This window comes from Pristis pectinata, chromosome 33 (genome assembly GCF_009764475.1).
Source record: "Pristis pectinata isolate sPriPec2 chromosome 33, sPriPec2.1.pri, whole genome shotgun sequence".
Taxonomy (NCBI): domain Eukaryota; kingdom Metazoa; phylum Chordata; class Chondrichthyes; order Rhinopristiformes; family Pristidae; genus Pristis; species Pristis pectinata.
This window is the reverse complement of record NC_067437.1, coordinates 8,147,127-8,170,206: the sequence shown is the minus strand read 5'-3', so window position 1 is coordinate 8,170,206 and position 23,080 is coordinate 8,147,127. Positions and strand designations below refer to the sequence as shown.

Here is a 23,080-nt window from a genome sequence, read left to right as displayed (position 1 = left end):
TACAGGCTGGAGGAAGACACAGGAGGCTGCAGATGGGGGAGACTGGAGCAACAATCTGCTGAGGAACTCAGCGGGTCGAGCAGCATCTGTGGGGGCTGGAAGGAATTGTTGACGTTTCGGGTCGAAACCCCTGCATCAGGATTGGAGGAAACCTGTCAGAGCTTGGATCCTGTTAAGAGAAAACTAATTTTGTTTAAATATAATCCCCTGTGAGGTATTCCTTGTGCTCGGGTTTAGAGCAGGCTGGGGCAATACTGCATTCGAGCCCTTTCCTTCCATCTCCCAGCTGTCAGTACCAGGCAGCCTGGTTTTCTCTGGATGGGAATGTCAGGAACTCCAGATGTGGGCTATTAACCAGGGATCCCGCGCCCAATGATTATCCAAAGATCCATACCAGAAGGCACATTGTGATATCCATTGTAAGAGAGCACCAGAGCTGGTTGTATTGGTGCATTGGCCTCCCAACTCATGGTCCAATATCCCACATCTCTTTGTTGTTGCGGGATAGGCTACAGCCAACGTGTGTAAGGTCACACCACTGAAGACTGAACTCTGTGACCAACTCAACCACCGTCCCCAGCACTCAGGAAGGCCAAAACTCTGACACAATAAGATCAAGCGAGGTCTCAAGAAATTCAGCTTTCCCACTGACAAGCAGGGGAATCCTGCGACAGCCAGTGAAGCTGGGTCGATGCTGGTATAATCACACTGGAGAGGCCACGCGGAGGCTCGTGGCTGAGCCAGGAAGCTCTGGTGGCTAGGTCTGCAGCCACTGTGAGGTACCACATCCACACTGATCTCATCTCTCACACCACTGCTGAGCATCGCTGACTGATGACTACACATCTTTTTTTTGACCATCCAGGTCTTAGATGTCCTTACAACGTCCCACAAACTGGAACCAGTTCTGACTTAGTGATGTTGGCTCGGAGATAAAAATTGGCCAGGCTCCCTGGGGAGAACTCATTGTTCTTACTATGAGTTCTTTACCACCAGCTAAAAGAGATAATGGTGTCCTGGTTAATCATGTCCAAAAAACATTATCTATGACATGGCAACATTTCCTCAGCACTGCACTAAAGTGTCAGCACGGATTACGTGCTCAAGTATCTGTACTGGGACTTGAACCCATAACCTTCAGCCTTCAGTAGAGCTGAACGTGAAGTTCACAAAGACACAATTAAGCCTGTGGGACTGTAAGACAGAGAAGTAACGGCCTGGAGAGGGTTCACAGGATGCTGTGTTTGGGACTGCAAGATACTGAAACTATGTCCATATACTGTTGGTTTATTTATTGTCAAAGGTGTCAATGTGGACATTAAAATGATTCCAGGTGGGGAGGTGAACTGCAGGAACGTGACTTTAATCTTTGTGTTAAATTCCAGTAATGGACAGAGAACCAGACTTCTCGTATTCAATGGTGACTATCAGCTGAGGAGCACGTTCCCTGTCTGCGTCCTCCTACCCTCTGGAAACTTGCCTGTCCAGACAACTCTGCAAAACCCTGATCTCACCCTGAGCTTTCCCGCTGGATTGAAGTTGTAGGACTTGCACATCTAAGTCAATGGAAAAATCTAGGGCTGGGCAACCTGCTGCTTCTTGATGCAAAGTCACCCAGCTACCTGGCTTGTAGAGGAACCCATTTAAGCTGTTCAATCTCATTCCTGCAGACAATAAATTGTTGCTGCAGATTATGAATTATGAGTAGAAATCTATCCTCAGCTATTTGCACGAACACAGGTTAGCAGTTGCAGATGTACATTGTATTCCACTTACAATAGAATCATAGAGACATACATCAGAGAGGCTATTAGCCACCATGTCCATGCTGACCATTTGCTTACCTACACTAATCATACTTGCCTGCACTGGGACTATAACCTTTTACAACTTGTCTATTTGAGTGCCTGTCTAAATGCCTCTGAGTGACTGTATGTGCCTCTGCCACCCCCTCTGGCAGTGAGTTCCAGATATCAACCATTGGGTGTTTCAAATCTTTCTTCTCAGATCCCCTTTAAAACTCCTTTCCCTCACCTTAAACCTATGCCCTTTTTTTTGACACTCCTACCATGGGAAAAGATTCTGACGTCAATCGAGTTTCTAACCTGTACAATTTTACATTTTTTAAATTACTTGACTACTCTTCCTTCCAGTCTTGAACTTCTGCTCTCTTAATCCAGTCTTGCTTTCCCCCACTACATCTCCACCTAGTTTGACATTAATTCCTTCTCCATTCTTGCATTGCGTTGCTTTTTTCACAATCCTTTAATCTCATTGGTTAAGGAGCTTGGTCCCATGATTCACAGTTTAGCTCCCTGTGGACCTAACTCTCTTTAGCGGCAAGTTAGGACCCAAATTTTTCATGCTGAAAGAAGTAAAAAATATTCCATCAACAAACACCTGAGATAAGCTGTATAATTGGCCCAATAAGGTATAATTGGCCCAACAGTACAATAAAACATAGTGATGCTATAGGAAGCACTCAGCACTATGGAAAGCATATAACAGATACAGGGTGCATCATAGTGACACATCACTAGCAGATGCTGAAAGTATAAGTGCAGCAAAATAACACAAAGTAACGCACGAAGACTATAGAGCAATGAGAACAACAAGGAGACAAGAATCATTGAAAATTTACCTGACAGTGGCAGGCCATTCAGCCCACCATATCCATGCTGGTCAACAAAAGAGCTCCTGTTCCTGATTCCACCTCCCAGCACTGGGTCCATGGCCCTGCAGGTCATGGTCCACACCCAAGTTCTGTTTAAACGTTGTGAGAGTTCTACCATGAGTTCTCAACCCCCACCATAGCTGGTTGAAAGCAATTCCCCTTTAACCCTCAAACCGGTTACTTTAAAACCATGCTCCCTGCTTTCTGATGTTTCTGCTGAGGGAAATAGGTACTTCATATTTACTTCACCTAAGCCCCTCAAAAATTTATACAGCTCAATTCTAGTTTCCTCATTCCAAAGGTATATTGTGTGCTGTTCTGGTCACCACACTACAGGAAGGATGTGCATGTATTTGGAGGGGTGCAGAGGAGATTTGCCGGGGAAGGAACATTTCTGTGATGAGGAGAGACTCGATAGACTGGATTTGTTTTCCTTGGAGTGGAAGAGGCTAAGGGGGGACTTGACAGAGGTGCACAAAACTATGAGGGGCATAGACAGGGGAGATAGTAGGAAGCCTTTGCCCGTAGCAGAGGATATTGGAGTTCACGGGTTTAGGGTAATGGGGAAGAGGTTTCAATGGGATCTGAGGAAGAATTTCTTCACCCAGAGGGTGGCTGGAGTCTGGAACACACTGCCTGAGTGGGTGCTGGAGGCATGGATTCTCACGACATTTAAGAAGTATCGAGATGAGCATTTGAATCACCAAAGCATGGAAGGTTATGGGTTAAGTGATGGTAAATGGGATTAGTATAGAAGGGCAGGATGGTTGGCTGAAGGGCCTGTTTTTGTGCTGTATGGCTCTATTGGTATTGGTATATTATTGTCACTTGTACCGAGGTACAGTGAAAAGCTTGTCTTACAAACCAATCGTACAGGTCAATTCATTACATAGTGCAGTTACATAGAGTTAGTACAGAGTGCATTGATGTAGTACAGGTAAAAACAATAACAGTACAGAGTAAAGTGACACAGCTACAGAGAAAGTGCAGTGCAATAAGGTGCAAGGTCACAACAAGGTAGATCGTGAGGTCATAGTCCATCTCATTGTATAAGGGAACCGTTCAATAGTCTTATCACAATTATGATAGCAGCCCATGCCCATCTAATCTTCCCTAGAATTTAAATTTTCCAGTCCTGGGCCATCTTCATAAATCTCTGCTCCCTCTCCAGGGCAATCACGCCTCTTGCATTGTGGTGACCGGCACTCAATAACACCTCTACTCAATATCCTACCATTTACTGTATATTCAAACGCATTACTTCACACCTCCCCTGACTGAACTCCATCTGAAACTTTGCCTGACTGCCCAGTCCATTGATACACTGTAGGTTAAAGCTGTCTTCCTCCCTGTCAATCTCACAGGTAATTTTTATAGCTGTAAACTTATCATGGCCCCTACGCTAAAGTCCAATCATTCTTGTCTACCACTAACAGTAAGAGACGAATACCGAGCCCTGTGGAACCCAACCACAAACAGCCTTCCAGAGACAAAAACAGCCATCAACCATTACACTTTGCTTCCTGCCAATCAGCCAATTTTGGATCCAATTTGCCACTTTTCCTTGGATCCCAAAGGATTTTATTGTTTTGACCTGCCTGTCATGTGAGATTTTTGTCAGTAGCCTTGCTGAAATCTGTGTGAACTACATCAAGTGCACTGTACTCAACCCTCCTTGCCTCCTCCTCAAATAATTCAATCGAGTTAGTCAGACACAATCTGCCTTTAACAAATCCAATGCTGTTCCTGATTAATTCATCCCTTAATTCATTCAGTCCCTTAAGACTGATTCTACTAATCTGCCAATCACCAAAGTTAAACCAATTGGCTTGGAATCACTTAGTTTATTCCTTTTTAAACAATACGATCCTCTGCCCCCACTCCTATAACCAGAAAGGACTGGAAAATGATGGTCAGAGCCTCTGCAACTTCATCTCTTACTTTTTGAAACAGCCTAGGACAAATTTCATCTTAGTCTTATAATTTATCTATTTACAAAGATGATAAACCTGTTAATATTTCATTTAGACTGTTTGGTCTATAATGTGCTCCTAAAGGTCTGATTCTCCCTTGTTTTGTTCAACCCTTAAACCTAATCTGATGATCTTTCTCACATATCATCCCCTCTCAGAGGTGACAATTGTTTCTTTAATCAATATTACACATACCCCTCCCACAACAGTTTTTTAAACAACCTCTCTATCTAGTCTGAAAATCCGATAACCAGTAGTGAACTACCAGGTGTGCCCCTTGTTAAACCAGATTTCAGTAATCACTGAGATATCCTTCTCCCACATCCATCTGTGAGTTGAACTCACCTGCACCAAGCACTTTAACCTTTGCATGTTCCATTCACAACTAGACTCCTTTTCTCTCTACATTCAAACCTTGTTCTCTCTGCTTTCCACACTTTCACTACGCCTTCCTGTTCTGATGTTCTCCCTGATGAATTCTGGCTTTGTTTGCCATCTGCAGCCAAGCTGGCTTGAACCACCACCTTGCCCAGAAAAAACAGCATGAGAATATTGGTCTTGACTCTGAAAGAATGCATCACATCCTGCATGTGCAGGTTCAACCTCTCCCAGAACAGGTACCAAGAATCCGTAGCCCTCCTCCACCTTCCCTTTCCAGCTGAACATTTATCTGCACCATTCACAATTCCTGTGCCCACTGGTACCAAGAACAATAACTTGTAAAAGTTAGGCAAACCTTTGTGTTGTAAAGTTTTTATTCACCTTGGCATACAAAGTACGTTACTTTAGCTGAAATCTTATTAAAGTTTGGTATAGTGCCTTTGCTTTTTTTTTCCCCTACTTTAGAGCCCAAGAGATAAGAATCATCTGAGACAGAAGTACTGTTCCAAATAATTGCCTTTATTTACATTTTGACATGACAGTTTAACAGATAACGATTTTCTTACAACCTTATCCAGTTATACACCTCAAAAACAAGGTTGATCCATCACTCTAATCGAAGAACAAGGGGTTAATTGTTCTTTTACATCATTTATCTTCTTCTGTCTCCTGGAAATCACTATAAAATGTCTGTTTTTATACACTTCTGCTGGAGCAAGTCAGCCAGCAGTTGTCCTTTCTCTCAGTCTGAGAAGACAGCTATGTTTGATATGCTGTCCTTATCTCTAAACTTGTCCTTCAAAAGTACAGCGTCTCTTGAAAATAGCAATTAGTAGCAATACTTTCTCTCTCTTTTAATATTATACCTCTCAAACAAGGTCAAACTTCCCAGCATGCCTTTTGATTTTGGTCGGTGTTAACTTTCCTTTGATTTAACCGAATTCTACAATTTCAATTCTTTACCTAGATGCTGGGCAAGAAGTGCCTGATAGTTCCTGTTCCAATGTCTAACTTAGCCTCAAAAAGACCTTCAATTCATTCATCCTGAAACACTGTGTGAAACTCCCATACTCGAAAATCCAAAATCCTTCAGTGTGAGAGACAGAAGAACCCACTTTAAACGTGTTTAATTTCTGAACCTGATCACACTCACCACAGACAAGGTTAAGTGCTGTTGTTATAAGAAGATGCCATAATGGGCTTTTATAGAAATGTTCTTTTGAGTACTATAAATGAGAATAAGAAAGGTGTTACAATCATAAGGAGTTGTGAAAGAACAGAGAGCAGAGATATTAAAGACTACCTCTGGCAGTTACGGATCCCCAAGAATAGATATCCTCTTTTCAATGTCAGCATTACACTTGTTCAAATGCAGTCCACCTTCAGCGTTAGGGTCTATAAACTACAGCCATAATCCCTGTATCCATACTGTTTTCTCCCTCTCCGTCCCCTGACCTACAGCTCCTTTGTGGGTCCCCAGTGAAGAGTCTCAGCTAAATCCCTGATTCATCCCACATCACAGCCAGCCTGCCGGTCAGAGGGAGACGTTGACTGGCTCCGGATCTTTACTCATTTCCCACTGTTCACTGCAGGCAATAGAGTTATTAGAGAATCAAAATGGCACTGATTGAGGCTGTTCGGCCCATCACATCCATGCCAACACCTATGCACATTCACCATTCAGCCATTCTCCCTAAGACCTGCAAAGTAGTTTCTCTCAATTGCCTGCTTAATACTCTTGAAGGGTCTGAGTCCTGCTGCTTCGGCCGTTACAAGCAGAAGGTGCCCGATCAACACCTCCTGCTGCACAAAATAAAAGATTTTCCTCACATCCTCTGTATATTTTACCCAAAGCTTTAAATCTGTGACTGATAACAATTCAGGAAGCTCACCAATCCATGCTAACTCCCGGGGGAACAACCCCATCAGTTCCATTCTCCCTTTACTGCAAATAAAATCATAGAGTCAAACAACAGGCAAACAGGCCCTTAAGCCCAACTGGTCCATGCTGACCAAGATGCTCATCCAAACTGGTCCCATTTGCCCATAATCTCCTAAACCTTTCCCATCCAAGTCTCTTTTAAATGTTGTTATTGAACCTGCCTCAACCACTTCCTCTGGCAGCTCATTCCACATATAGACCAACTTCTGTGTAAAAAAGTTGCCCCTCAAGTTCGTATTAAATCTTTCCCCTCTCACCTCAAACCTATGCCCTCTAGTTCTTGATTCCACAACCCCGGGAAAAAGACTGTATGTCTTCACCCCATCCGTGCCCCTCATAATTTCATACACCTCTGTAAGATCACCTCTCAGTCTCCTACACTCCAAGGAAAAAAGTCCTGGCCTGCCCAATCTCTCCCTATAACTTAATTCCTCAAGTCCTGGCAACAGCCTTGTAAATCCATTCTGCACTCTTTCCAGTTTAATAACATCAGTGGGGTGACCAAAACTGAACACAATACTCCAAGTCCGGCCTCACCAGCGTCCTGTACAACCACACCGTGACCTCCCAACTTTTATACTCTGACTGATGAAGGCCAGCATGCCAAAAAGCCTTCTTCACCCCCTGGCTACGTGTGACTCTACTTTCAGGGAACCACGTACTTATACTCCTAGGTCCCTCTGTCCTACAACACTCCCCGGAGCCCTACCATTCACTGTGAAAGTCCTACCTTGATTTGACTTTCCAAAATGCAACACCTTGCACTTATCTGAATTAAACTCTACTTGCCATTCCTCGGCTCACTTACTCAGCTGATCAAGATCCCCCTGTAATTTCAATCTTCATCCCTCCAATATGTATCAGTGTAGGTAACTCCCTTGTGATGATATTGTCAGTGCTTTCATCAGATCAATCAGGGATGCAGTGTTTGTTCTCGTGTTCTTGAGAGTCATTTACCATTTCAGGGTGTGGTGTTGACCAAGCAGCTCTGAGATCCAGAAGTGCCCCCACCATCATGCATTCTATAAATGTAGAGCACTGCCTCTTGCCAAAACATATCCCCTTTGTCCAAACAAGTAGTATCTCAGTATCCTGCCACAGAATGTCCACCTTTGACTGTGATGGGAAGTCAGGGTGGATGGGAGGGTCAGGATGAGGGGACAGGTGTCTGCAGAGCCTGCTCCTTGTGCTTCTCAAGGATGCATTCACATCCCCTCTCCTGATGACCACAAATCTAATTCTTATCACTGATTGCTAACTGGGGCACTGATTTTAAATCCCAGTTGGTGATGCAATTGTTCTGTTTATATCTTCTACTATTCTATGATTTTATCATTTGATCCTGGTTCTGAGCACTAGAGGAAGCTCGCTGCCACTGAAACTTCAAATATACATTAAAAGTTTAAGTTTCTGCTGACATATCAATACATTTTCTCAGTTTATTTGGGGAAAAAAACACATTACTCGAGTGCAGACACAGACTGAGGCAATAGGGTGCATCATGACTATGCTTAACTATAATAAAAGGAAAATATTAGCACCACAGGGCACATCAGGCTAACACGTTATCGCAGTAATGGAATAGACTAAGTCTATACAGATCACCATGGCATCTCATTACCACAGTACAGGAACACACTGAGGGTGTAGCTTACACCGAGGTAATATGCCATTGTAAAGACTGTGCCCCATTACAATACTGAATACTGAAGCTATAAGGGGGCATTGGGGGCAATGCATCAGCATGATAAAAGAATATACTGAAGCTACACAGCAACCTGTGCCCTGTAAGTGAAGCTACCAAGGCTATATGTTGTGTACTAGCAACATTACTGTCCACATTGTAGTGAGTCAAAATCCAAAAGAGGCATCAGGTTACTGTGGCAAAGGGAGGTACTGAGGCATTGTACAAGACATTACTGAAGTAATGTAACAAGTGGAGGGCACAGTGTGCATTAAGGTAATATATAACCAGAATGAAGGAATGCACACATAAGGGAGTGTTTTAGCAATACAATGTGACAGTTTAAACATTTCTTGAGCCTACAGAGCACACTACTGCAAGCCACTCTTAGGTACAGACACATGTTTAATGCCAACACATTAGCACAGTAAAGGAATCTGCTGAAACATGGGAGTATCAGGCCAAAATACTGCAAGAGTAAAGTACATTCAGATCACCACAGAACTACCTGAATACTTTGCAGCTGTGGTGTGGATCATAGCAACACGGTATCATAGTAAACAGCCGGAGGATGCAGAGACATTTTACCAAAGGATCGTTCTTTCCCTTCTTAGGCAGTCCTGTGTTCTACAGGATCTGCAAAGGCTGGTTAAGGTGGCACAGATCATTGCAATAAACACCAGGGGATAGAGGCTGCATTAATTGGAGCAGGCCCAGCAACTGTGAGGACCAGAGAGAGAGAGAGAGAGAGAGAGAGAGAGAGTGTGTGTGTGTGTGTGTAGCAAAAAGATAGCACTGCAAGACTGCAAGAGTGCAGAGAGAGACACACACAGTGGAGGTTAAGACAAGAGCACAGCAAGAGTTGAGGGGAGACTTCAAGAGGTGGGGGGAGAGTGAGAGTGGGGAGGGAGACTGAGAGGGGGAGACAGGGAAGGGAGGGAGATGGAGCACAGTGAGTGTGGAGAGTGAGAGCACAGAGAGAGAGGAGAGAGAGAGAGAGAGAGTGGCTCTGATAAAGTGAATGTGGAAAGAAACAGAGCAGATGTAATATGTCAATCTCAGGCTACTGCTCCACTTGCCTGTGGGACAGATCCCCCAATTAAATTGTACAGAGTCAAAGAGAGATACAGCACAGAAACAGGCCCTTCGGCCCAAGTAGTCTGTCCTGACCATCAACAACCCACTTACACTAATCCTACTTTAATCCCATTTTTCATTCTCCCCACATTCTCATCAACTCCCCTCAAACCCTACCACCTCCACAGTGGGAGCAATTAACCTACCAACCTGCATTTGGGATGTGGGAGGAAGCTGGAGTATCTGGAGGAAACCTATAGGGAGAACATACAAACTCTGTACAGACAGCGTCCAGGATCAGGATTGAACCCAGGTCTCTGGCACCGTGAAGCTTCAGCCCTACTAGCTGTACCACTGTGCCAGCCCAATGTTCATGAGGAGGTCTCTGCAGGATTAATCAAACTGGCTGTGTCCTTGCCTTTGCCTTCTGGTGTGCATATTGGTGCAACCAAAAGGCTGGGTGGGCCATTTCCGTAGCCTGTGGGCTCTGGTCTCCTGAAATGGCCAGACCAGGAGAGGTCACCAGATCTCGTCCTTTCAGGAACATTTGCAAACCAAGGGCTTTCTGATGAAAATTCAGTACCTCCATGTTTTCTCTTAAACAAAACTAGAATAAAGAAAATTTTATTGTGTTATTTATTCCTGTTAATAAGACCAGAATAAAAAGGAAATAATCTTTTATTTATTCCAGGTTTGTTTAATTAACTAAATTTAAATTCACCAGCTGCCAGAATGGGATTTAAAACAATATCTCGCGGTCAGTGGTTTGAACCACTGGATCATGGGGCCACAAACATCACCACTGTGTTCTTGCTCACCTAGAGTTGCCTGATAGGGAAATCAAGTAGAGTAAAGAACAAGTGACTGAGCCATCACTGTCCTACCCATTGGAATTTGGAATCTTTCCAATACCAACCTCCTCCCAAAATCTCAGTGTTGGAACAATCAAAATGATTTAATATTTCACTCTACACCAAAGACCCAGATAAGGTTTAAGCCTGGTGTCCACTCAACCTGTGGAACCTCTCAGTGATGAGCTGCAGACAATCCACAGTTTGTTTGCTGATTGATCACTGCTCATTTGTCTCGATCTGACTGCTGTTGCAACCTCAGTAGGAGTGTACTCAGCGATTTTATTTCTTGTGCCTTTTAAGCTCCTAGACACCATCCAAGTCCTCCCACTCCCAAATTCTCTCCATCGCAACAGTTATATAGCAGGCCCCTAGCGGGTAACCTGTTGACTGTGGGACTGAATGAGCAAACCAACCCCATACTCGCAAGTTATGAAGTTGAATTCAATGAATGTAGGGTCATCAGAACAAAAATAGTTTAAAAAAGTCATGATGAATGGTCCTCAGGGATGGTAATTTGCCACCTGCCTTTGCCTTGGCCCAAGTAATACTGCAGTCCCACCTAAAGCCAACAACCCTCAATGTCCTCTGGTGGTTCAGAAGCAAGTGCTATCTGTAAAAGGATCACAGCAACCCACCAACTTCTCAGGGTGATCCAGACATACAATAAGTTAAGGGTAGAGGAGACAACTGAATGGGAGTAGAGAAGATAAGAGACGAACCCTTCTTTCTAATGAAGGCTCACATTAAACTTTGAAGTAAGAGTTCACAAGATCACAAGACAAGGGAGCAGAAGTAGGCCATTCGGCCCATCGAGTCTGCTCCAAAGAAAAGGGAAAATAGAAAAAGAAATGAGAAATTGGGGGGTGGGGGGGGGGCAAAAAAAACACACTATTCTAACCCCAATTTCTGGCCTTATCCCCATATCCCTTGATACTCCGACTATTTAGAAATCTACCTATCTCTTCCTTAAACGCCTCCAATGATCTGGCCTCCACTGCTGTACGTGGCAAGGAATTCCACAAATTCACCACCCTCTGGCTAAAGAAATTTCTCCTCATCTCTGTTTTAAACCTGTACCCTCTAATTCTAAGATTGTGCCCTCTGGTCCTGGACTCACCCACCAAGGGAAACAGCCTAGCCACATCTACTCTGTCCAGTCCTTTCAACATTTTAAATGTCTCTATGAGGTCCTCTCTCATTCTTCTGTACTCCAGTGAGTACAGTCCAAGAGCCGACAAATGCTCATTATACGTAAGCCCTTTCATTCCGGGAATCATCCTCATAAATCTCCTCTGAACCCTCTCCAACATCAGCACATCTTTCCTAAGATATGTGGCCTAAAACTGTGCACAGTATTCCAAATGAGGCCTCACTAGTGCCCCGTAGAGCCTCATCAACACTTCCTTACTTTTATACACTATACCTCTCGAAATGAATGCCAACATAGCATTTGCTTTCTTTACCACCGATCCGACCTGGTGGTTAACCTTTAAGGTATCCTGCACGAGTACCCCATTAACAACAGGTAAGAAACTGCTCATTCTCTTGTCTGCTGCCTCTTCCTTCTCTCTCCCCGACTGTAAATGTATCAATTAATTTTTAACTCTCTTGACTTCTTCCCATTCCTTATCCCTCAATCCCACCCTCCAACTGGCACCATTGCCAACTCTGACCAAAGGCATTCCTGAAGGTCTCACGAGATATGACACTGGCATGCCTAAAACATTGACAGCTGATCACACGACTTTAATGAGTATTTTTCCATTTACCTTACAAAGACTGCGTCCCCTGTAGTTGAATAGTTTTTCTCATGGTGCCACACCAGCAACTGCAGTGAGAGGTTCCAGGAGCCCAGCTGGGAATAGGCACACTGACAGGTAACTGAAGGGGGAAGGGAGAGCAGGAGAAATCTGTCAGGGCAGAGGGACTGAGGTGGGGAGAGGAGAAACCAAAAAAAAATTGATTCCATCAGTAACCAACATTAATCATTTTAATTGCAACAATGACCGGTAACATAGAGACTCCACATATACCTGACAATAATATAAGGACTCGCTGATAGTTAATATATGACTGTCTGATGCCCCACTATCCTACTTGCAACCAGCGGCAATTCCTTTCACCTTCAAACCACAGACAGAAGCCACTACCTCGAACGCATGGTCAGATTCCCCACTTTCAATCTATCCCATCAATCTCCCAGTTTCCTTTGCCTCTGGTTTGGTCTCAGAACTGGGAGCCGCTCTGAGCCTGGATTTCACTCAAAACCATCCAAGCCAGACCCACCTAACCCAATCAAGGGCAGTGCGCCCAGTGTGTGGGAATGCCTCAGGGGGCAGATTGTCCTAAACAGCTTGGCACCAACGTTTCTGAAACCATCACTGGGTTCAGTCTCAATAAAGGAGAATTTCCATGGAATCACAGATAATATTGTAAAGGAGGAGATTCCAGAAGGACCAGGCACAGAGGGGTGATAAGTGGGCTGAAGAGGAACTAAAGTCAGGAGGGTGGAGATCTTGGTGCCAGGGGAATGGAGGAGGGATATAGTATTGCACAGGAGGTGCTAATCAGCTTCAACCACAAGGCTTGTGCTGACCAGTAGCACCATTTCCCTGATCCTTTCATTTTCCTTCATTTCAAATATTTAGCTGCTTATATTTGAATGCAGTTATGAGCCACATTTGGTGAAAGATCCCATAAACAAATAGCCCTCAGGGCTAAACTTTTAGCTCGGTGCCTGCAGTGGGAATACACATTGCCATTGCCTACTCCCACAGTTAACCACCATTAGAAACGACTTTCCACTAATTTCCCAGAGCAAAGTGATCAGATTTCACTTACCCCTTGACTGGGTGTCCACTCTCAGCGCCAGTTCCACTGACCACATTCCTGCAGCTGCTCCAGTCTCCACAGGAAATATCGATCCCTACACCAACCTCCGCCCCATTCCCCAATCCCACTAATTTTCTTCAGCTCCAATCCCCCTACTGCCAGTCGCTCTCACTCCCCCAATTTCAAATGTCCAGTTATCTCCAAGACTCTACTTACCAGATTCCCAATCGCCCCATTCCCCGGTCTTTCAACAAGTCCCAGTTTAAACTCCTTTTCTCCCTAAGCGACAGATACCCAGTGTTATTCCCATCTCAAGACCCATTCTCGGGAACCTTCTCTCCATCAGCCCGCATTCCCCTGATACCCTTGGCCCAACTTCTCCATTTACCCATGCTCCACCAACCCCAGTACCACTGTAACCCCTCCCAACCCCACTGCCCACTCAGCCTCCTGACTGACTGACATTTCCACTCAACCCCTTTTCCAATCCCATTATCCGTCATCCCTCCCCAATCCCCACTGCTCAACTCCTCTGCTGAGCCCCATTCCCCAGACACTCCTCCCCACTCCCAATCTGAATCTGCCCTCTATTGACCCCAATCTCTATCTCACATCCAGTCACCTAATCTTATCAACGCCATTCCTAAATTACCCTCTCCTCATTCCCAACCTGACTCCTACGTTACTGATTCCATCGATCCCATTCTCTAGTCCCCCCCCAATTAAGGCCGAGCCCCCATCCCCTCTCTCATCAATCCCAGACAATGCTCTCTCAACACCATTCCTTAGACACCCTTTCTCCCCGTTCCCTCTTTTCCTAGTTTTCTCCTCGAGCCCCAAGTCTGCAGAGCATCCCAGAGCATCAGCCTCACTCTCTCAGTCCTCCTCCTTTCAACTCATAACGCCTCACCCTAGCTACGGGACACCAGCAACTGACCACACGCCCTAACTGTTGGACTCACCAGATTTCCAACTCAAGATGCTCTAGACATCCTCATGAATGTTCTTCACTGTTTGCTGCTCTCGGCAACAGTTGGTGATATCGCTCGGCTGGTGATGGGGTTTGGTGGAATCGTTCGATGGCAGCATATTTGCAAGGAGCAGAAGAATCATCAACTTTGGGAAAACTCCCACCAACAGCGAAAGGGACAGGAACACTTGAATGAAATCAGAGTTTTGGGGTGTATGGTCCAGCCATCATCATTTTGCACTTCCCAGGTAAAATTTGTCAGACGTAATATTCACGTTGCACTGTGAGCTAACAGTCAGAACTGGGACAAGATGGGTTGTGCCTGCAATTTAATGTCATGACTGTAATAGCATCAAGAAGGCTTCTGAATGCAGTGCGATTAGATCACCAGCGAAGTGCTGGTGAGTGGGGGATAGTTACATAACTCAAAAGATTGAGTGAAATTCAGTCACAATCACCTCCAGCCGTGATTGGTGGGGGGGTTAGCCAAGAGTCCCCATCCTGCCTGCCGAAAGCTCACATCACCATACGCAGCCAACGTTTTGTTTTCATGCTGCCTCACTGCAGTTTGTACATTGACCCTTCTGGGGTTGGGTCCTCTCTCTGTCGCTGTGCTTCTGGGTCTGTTTCTGTGTCTCCGGATTTGTTCCTGTGTCTCCTTTGCCTCCATCGCAAGGTTTGGCCTATTGCCATGGTATCCAGCCTTGTGGGGAAGGAGTTATCGATAGTCCAACGTGGGTTGTCTGGACCGTGGGTTGGGTTTATTGGATCTCTGGTGATCGGATTCAGTGCTGCCTGGTTGTAATTCCTTCTGCAGTGCTCAAGTCTGTCTGGCTCAGGCACAATAGGCAGGTCCATACTGGGATCACGTTAAAATGTCTCTTTGTTGGTTCCTCATAAGCGATAACCCAGGGTAGTGTGTTGACTCATTCCTCTGTCCTATTCTGTGTGACCAGCCCAAATATCAATCTTTGGATTTTTCAATAAATTTATGCTTAAATTTTCTTTTTGGCAAATTCATCGTTTTGCCTATCACCTCTTCTTAACAGGTCACAACTGACCATTTTTTCCAGCATTACTTCATAACGCTAGTTTAATATTAGTTCCCCATTTTCCTATCATCGATTCCTATTATTTCAAGGCTTCTTGTGAAGATATTGGGAAGGTAAATCCATTGTCTTTGGATGTTGCCCTAACTCCACTCCTTGGCCTCTGGGTTTCCTCCGGGTGCTCCAGTTTTCTCCAAAGATGTGTGCGTTAGTAGGTTAATCAGCCACTCTAAATTGCCCCTAGTGTGTAGTAGGTGGGGAAGGTGATGAGAATGTGAGGGGAATAACAAAAAATGAGATTAATGCAGGATTAGTGTAAAATGGGTGGTTGATGGTTGGTGCGGACTCGACGGGCCTGTTTCTGTACTGTATCTCTCTACGATTTCAACCCAACCTTGGTCGCTCCCTGATTCTGCACAGCTTTGTTGTCCTTGAAACATAGAAAACAGTGGAGTTCCTGCTCCAACATGGCTGATTGTCCGCTTTCAGGACTTGTTTCCGCCTTCTCCTATATTTCTAAATGCGAAGGGGATTAATGAATATATCTCCCTCCTTCTTACATATATTTAATGGCTTGGCTTCTACTGGAAGAGAATTCCACAGGTGCACCATGCTTCTGGGTGAAGAAATTTTCTCCCAATCTTGGTTCCAACTTGCACACCTCATTCCCCGAGGCTGTGGCCCCTAGTTCTGGCTCCCCAGACAGTCCCATTTGACAATAAACTGAGTTCCGAAATTGGAGAACGTATCAGTGTCCAGACAACTAACTTCCTTCTCTGCAATATTGCCTGATTCCACTCATGCTTTAGCCCAGCTCTTGCTGAAATCCTCATTTATACCTTTGTTACCCATAGCCTTGATCTTCTGGCCACTTTCCAACTTCTTTGTGCTGTTAAACTCTATTCAAAGATCGGTACCCATGTCCTGATGCACACCAGATCTGTGCTCACTGACTGATGGTACTTCCTGGTTGACCGGCAACTCAAACTTAAGGTTCCTGCACTTTTGTCCAAACCCTTTGATTGCCCTACCTCTAAACCTCCTCCAGACCTACAACCTTCTGAAAGTTCTGCATTCATCAAATTCTTACCCCTTGTGGGGTTCCATTCCCTCCCCTCCAACCCCATTGTCCCTCGTACCTTCAACTGCCTCAGTCTATCTGCGCTACTTCTATCTAAACCAGCTCACTCTCTTCCATTAGGATGTTCCTCAAAAATACTTCCTTGTGTGACTTGGTTGCAATTTTATCAGGTGATGTTCCTGTCAAACACTTTAGGACAGTTGCCAATATTAAAGGTGCACTTTAAATGCAGTCGATGTGTGGTTGGTGATTTTCCATTTTAATTTATATATGTCCAGTTACCAGCCTGCACGGGAGCTGTACAGTGTTAATTATTATTTGGCTATAGAGAAAAGGAACAGGGCTACTGGCATTCCCAACGGATACTATAAGCTCACCACAAGGTGTTTTTATTTAGATTCTGTTCTTGATCCCTGCTTAAATCCTTTTATTCCCAAATGAGGAAGGACAAATGAAGAAAAAGAGCAGCAGTGAGGATGAACTAAGCTATAGTTGGATCGGAAGAAAGATTTGCAATTATAAAATACAGCCAGGGATGTACTCCTCACTGCTAGAAGGTACAGTAGTCATTCATAAGGAAGCACAAATAGCAAAGTCATATGTTTTAGTGGTGTAGGTTGAAGGGGAAGTATTGGCCAGGATGCTGTGTTCTTCTTTAGCTTCATGTCATGAGGAGGCACACTACGACGAGCTGCTCCTTCGATAATGCAACACTCTCCCAGCACTGCACTAAATCTCAGGCAATATCTTGTGCTCAAGCCTCTGGATATGCAACATTGAATATGCAACATTCAATTGAAGCTTAGGGTTAAATCAAGTAGAAATAAAATGATAAATGATTGTGTTCAGTGCTTTTTTGCATTCATTAAACATTAGACCTGCTTGACGAGTTCTGAAATTACAGTGGTATTGGTGGTAAACACAGAAGCCATGGTTTGTTCTCAATTCTGTCCATTACTCAACTTCTCACCAGCAGCCTCTGGCCCAGACTTTCGATGTCCGGCAGCTGTTTCATTGGAATTGCAGAGCAAGATTAACGCTACCCACCTAACAGAAACTGGCAAGTGGCCATTAAAATGGGCTGAGGTAATAGCTGCCCTGAGCATTGAGATCCTGCTGCCATTACAACCCACCGAGAGCAGAGTCCTGCTCTGCATACTCATGCCAGGTCACAATGACATGACTGGATACACACTGCAACTTTAACTCATGCTCAGTGAGGATGCCTGATTGGCTTTCTTGCCAGGCCAATCTGAAATGAAAGGAGACCATGAGAGTGCTCACAGAGAAGGTGTGGACATTTCTTTTCCCACACAAAGCAAATTGTATTTTAAACACACTTAAAATCCAAATACTTACCCGATCCAAGATTTACTACAGGGGGTAGCATCAGTTTCGCATTTAATTTTCATTGCATAATGACTGGATCCCCTTCTCCCACTCCCAACTCAGTTGGCAGAAACAATTCAATTTACTTCAGCGGGATCACATCTCAGACACCATCTGTCAAGGCAAGCAATGCTGAAGATTGTCACTCCCAAGTCTTACATACAAACCTATGGATTAAGAGCAGGAGTAGGTCACTTGTGCCTCCCACCCCCCAAGCCTTTTAATAAGATTATGGCTGATTTGACTGTGACGTCAACTCTGTACTCCTAGTAACCTTCCAGTCCAGATAAAGTGTCGCCACCCGAAATGTCGACTGTCCATTTCCTTCCACAGATGCTGCCTGACCTGCTGAGTTCTTCCAGCAGTCTGTTTTTTGCTTCAGGTTCCACCATCTGGCAGTCTCTTGCGCCTCCAATCTTTTAGTTCCTTGCTTATCAAGAATCCATCTCTGCCTTAAAACGTGTTAAAGACTCTACGGAACAAGGATTCATGACTCTGAGAGAAAAAAAAAACATCATCTCACCTGTCTCTTGTCTGTGCTGCCTCCAGCAGTTGGATATTTTCACAGTGCCTCGGTAACCAGTAACAAATATAATCTGATCAGATTCCAGCAGAATTTCATGACCAACTCCGATTTATTTCCTTGGCACAAGAAGGGTTTGGGCATACAACACCCTTAACAGTTATCCAAACGTGCCAGTGATTGGTTCATTTTCAGAATCTGGCATCACCGGCAGGTCCAACATTTGTTGGTGATCCCCAGATGAACCAGGTGTCTTGCTGGGCCATTTCATAGCCAAACACCCTGGTCAATCTGGAGTCACATTTAAGACAGATCAGGCAAGGACAGCAGAATTCTTCACTGAAGACGAGAGCCAAACTAGTTTTGTTTGACTTCTGTCTTAAAATTCCATTTTATTAATCTGAATTCCACAGCAGACATCAAGGCCACTGGATTACGAGTGCAGTAAATGTGACCATTGTACTACCTTAAGAACATGGGATGTGAGGTTACGAATGCAGGTGTATCTGGTTTGCATATACTCCTTGCATAAGGTTGAAGAAGCAAAAGGAGAGGAGGGGAGGATGCACAACACAGTTCACTTGAGATGGTTCCACAGCATTTGTATTTTCACTGGATGCACCATTGTTCATTTTTATGCACAAGATGCCCGAATTGATATGTATACAATAGGTGCATATTAATCATGCACCTCCACAGAACTCTACTATTTAGGCTTTTAGTTCAATATCCTACTGTCTTTGTTGGTCATATGCCGAGATCTCTTTCCATTTCATTCTTTGATACTGCAAAGCCATTCACAGAGTCCAAATCCGCCCATTCACTTCTCGAATTGGATCTGTAATTATTCTTTTCTCCTCTGTACCAGCGGCAGCATCAATATCTTAATTGCATCAAAAAGTCTAATTCAGTTTTGTTGTGGTAATAAAGATGCCTGGATCTGATTCATGTGCAATATTATCTCATTCACCTAAAATGTACAGCAAACTCACCCGCTGGAAAATCTTACCTCTGGACTGGTTATTAAAATAAAAGTAGCAAGGTTAACATCTTGGTAAATTGCCAATCAGATTTCAACAGAACAGCTCTTAGAAAGATTTTGCAGTTTTTTCTGTGCATACAGTGCTTTCATAAATCCAGTCACTGTCAGAGGCTTCGGGTAGTTAACTACAGGCTATTGATGCAGACACAGCAGTGAAGAGAACAAGTCTGGCTTTTTTCAACATATGCTTGCGAGTTACTCCAAGCAGCCATCAGTGTCATGAAGAATGCTACCTCCTCCACCATCCCCCCCCCACCCCCCCCCCCCCCCCACACACCACACACACACACACACACCATTAGTAAAGAGTAAATTTAACTGCTCTATAATTTCAAAAGTTTTGGAATGCAATATATTCTAATGATACTAAAGTATGAATATGTTCAATGCATTTGTTTTAGACTTTGATAAGCAAAATTATCAGCTGATAATTTACTCCCTGTCAGCAGAGTGATTGCTGAATATCGAAAAATCACTCATTCAATTCACAGGCTTGAATACCCGTGTATATTTTTATAAACATGTACAAGACCATTGTCTTATCCGCACATTACAATGATTACCGCATAACGTTGCATGTTATCAGTGCTCCTTGCTGCATATGTTTGTGAAATGCAAGTTTAATCGTTCCACACATACATCTGCTGCATATTTCTGAGACAAAGAGCCACTGCGACTATCCGCTACACGAAAAAAGGAGAGCATTTTCTGCCACACAATGCATTCTGGGCAGGAAGATCTGCCATTGCGCTGTGGAATTAATGAACGGTAAGGTCAGCCGGTTACAGTCCACTGCGCACCAGGGAAGAACTAAATTGAACTGCCGCTCTAGGTTCCATTGGCTGCAGTTCATGTCTGTCCTTCGACCACAGAAAACGACTAAAAAAGGCATAGACGCAAATCGCCAATACAGAATATTTTTCTCCGTGTTTTAGCAACATCAAAACACCAACTCTCCATTCGGGGAGTTTCTCCGCGATCATACCGAATATTACAAATATTGGCGACCTGTTTGGATCGAGCATTTAACATTATGTTTCATGATTAAAGATTTAAGTATGCTGCACCATTTCAAAGCTACGTTATTCCCGATATGTATACAGGATCAAAGTTCATAGCCATTACCAAAAGTTAACCATCAAACCATTTGAAGGTGCAATCCGAAAGGGTTACTGCAGGAGAGGGCCAAATCGCCCGGATTTGTCTGAAGTGGTTGGAAAACCTCATCAACCAAACTCGTTCATCGAAAAGCAGCTCTGTTTGTGTGAGATGTTATTAGATAAAAGGTGGCAGGATTAATATTTCCCATCTCGAAATGGGAAACGTGGTGGTAAATTGTCAATCCAATTGGCCAGGACGGCGCCGACTGTCCCGCCTTGCCCGCAATCGTTGGTCAAACACCCATATCCAAACAAATCGTGGTGCAAGTCATCCCCACGTGTCCCACACTTCTGCCCCTTAGATGCATAACCCGCCTCCGAAATAAAACTTCGAACCCATTTCCCACGAGCAAATTTACTGAATAATTTCAAGTCTTGTTGTGACGTATTGTATGTCCCTTCGTATGCAACGTTTCAATGCAAAATTATCAACAGTAGCCGCTGAAAAAACCCTGCAGCGATCATTGGTCATTGTTATATTTCCGTGATAAGCATTAAATTTAAAGTAACGCCAAAAATGTTTATGCGCTATAACGTCACAAACTGTCATTCCAACCCGGACTATTTGTGCACATCTGGTTACACTACCGGCACACAGTAATCAATACATCGACTGCACTGCTGTAGTGGAATTTCCTCCGAGGACAAAGCACCCATGCAGTAGTGTGCTGGTTACCGCCGAAGTGTACTGGGCGTATTCTATTGTGCAATGAATTCTGGGTATGAATATCCGCCATTAGGATTCAGAATGCCAGAACAAATCCTTTCGAAATCAGATTGGGAATATCACAACAGGAGCACAGCTTCGATAATGCAGTTACTTATCACTGTGCGTTCCTTGCCTGCGATGCGAGCCGATCTCTGGCTCATGAAAATCAGAAATGCAACAACAAACAGCGAACACCAAGTGTTTTGTCTCCCAGACTGGCAACTGTTGTTAGGTCAACACACAAAGTCTGATTACTTGGTCGAGTTTCCGAATCTATCTTCCAGCACAAGACCACCTGAAGGCCGTTTATGTCATAAACAGAAGGCAAATCGCCGCACGCAGCAACCATTTCATTTCTTTAAAATGTTTGTAACCCTTTAAATTTCAATATTTCCTGGGGCGAGCACCCCGCCAGATCCTTGACTAAATTACATGTGTGTCATCAGTGATTACTTTCTCAACCATCGCTTCGAAATTGCAAAACTCAGTACACCCAGAGTTTGAAATCACAAGCTCCTGTTCTACTGCATTGATGTAATATTTGTTCTTACCGGACCGTGAACTACCCAATTTCGTTTTTTTGTACATAAACAGACCAAATCGTAGAATGTTACCTACAAAGCACCAAAGTTATACTTAATAAAATACAAGTTATTGGTCCAGCGGCCCTCACCGCCGCCTTATTATCAACGCTGTTTTTGCTTTTGGAGTTGTACTTTTGAGTTGCCAGGTTTAAAGTTCTGACGAAATATCATTGACCTTACACATTTAGCCTCTGTCTCTCTTCACAAATCCTGCCCGACCTCCCGGCCATTTCCGGCAGGTTTCGGATTTGCACGTTGGCAATAATGTTCTCTTACTGAAGCTGAATTTTAGCTACTCATAGTTTTTCCTGCCGATATTCACCGTAAGGCAAGTTAAAATTAAAAACTGAATCACCATCACAATATGGAACAAACCACAGTAAATATATTATAGCGGTATTCTTTCAGAATTTGTTTCTCACTTGATGCAGTGGTTGCTAATATTGAGTCTACTGAAGAATTTGGGTGACTTAATGAGGTCCTGAATGCCTCTTTGTAACCCTGGAAGTTTTGATAGGAGATCAGAACTTGGTTAACAAATGAATTTAAGTTTGACCAAAATCACACGGCATGTTTGGCAACTGGTAAACTTGACCAGGTTTGGTGGACGAAGTTATAGCTTAAGACTGAAACAGACAAAAGTGTCACTACTAACTGCTGCTTTCAAGATTCACCAGACTTTCAAAGAGCTCAGTTGGAGTTAAGCAAACCAAAGCAAGAAAACTACCTCTTCAACAATGAGAGAATTCAAAACTATAAATAGCTATTCTGCCAGCAATGAAGGGGTATAAAATATAGCTTTTTTTTTTGACAGAAGCAGTTCAAAGCAGACCTCAACAATTAACCACAATCTCTCGGAAGGAGAATTTAATCACCCTTGCTTCTGAGCTGTGCTCCCAGATAAGGTCGTCAGCAACATTATCTGCAAAACCATCATATTACAATGTTAATGAAACCAATTATTTAAAAGAGTATTTCAGTCTTGGTTAATTCTTACCATTTGTATGCTAAAGAGTGAGGGGAAAAACTACATATATTCTACAAAATCTTAATAAGATCTTTATATTTTGTGTAGTTTTGGCACAGTTCAGAGAAAGTACAGAACAGTCTCACTGTCCATGCAAAACTGATAAGAGAAACTTCAAATATAAAGAAA

The 23,080-nt window shown here is 43.8% G+C and overlaps 1 protein-coding gene across 1 annotated transcript in view; it reads right to left on the bottom strand.

The window, feature by feature from the left end:
* LOC127585409 (glutamate receptor ionotropic, NMDA 2B-like) overlaps positions 1-23,080 on the bottom strand; it is a 230,217-nt gene that overhangs the window by 119,317 nt on the left and 87,820 nt on the right. The gene's annotated exons all lie outside the window — the stretch shown is intronic.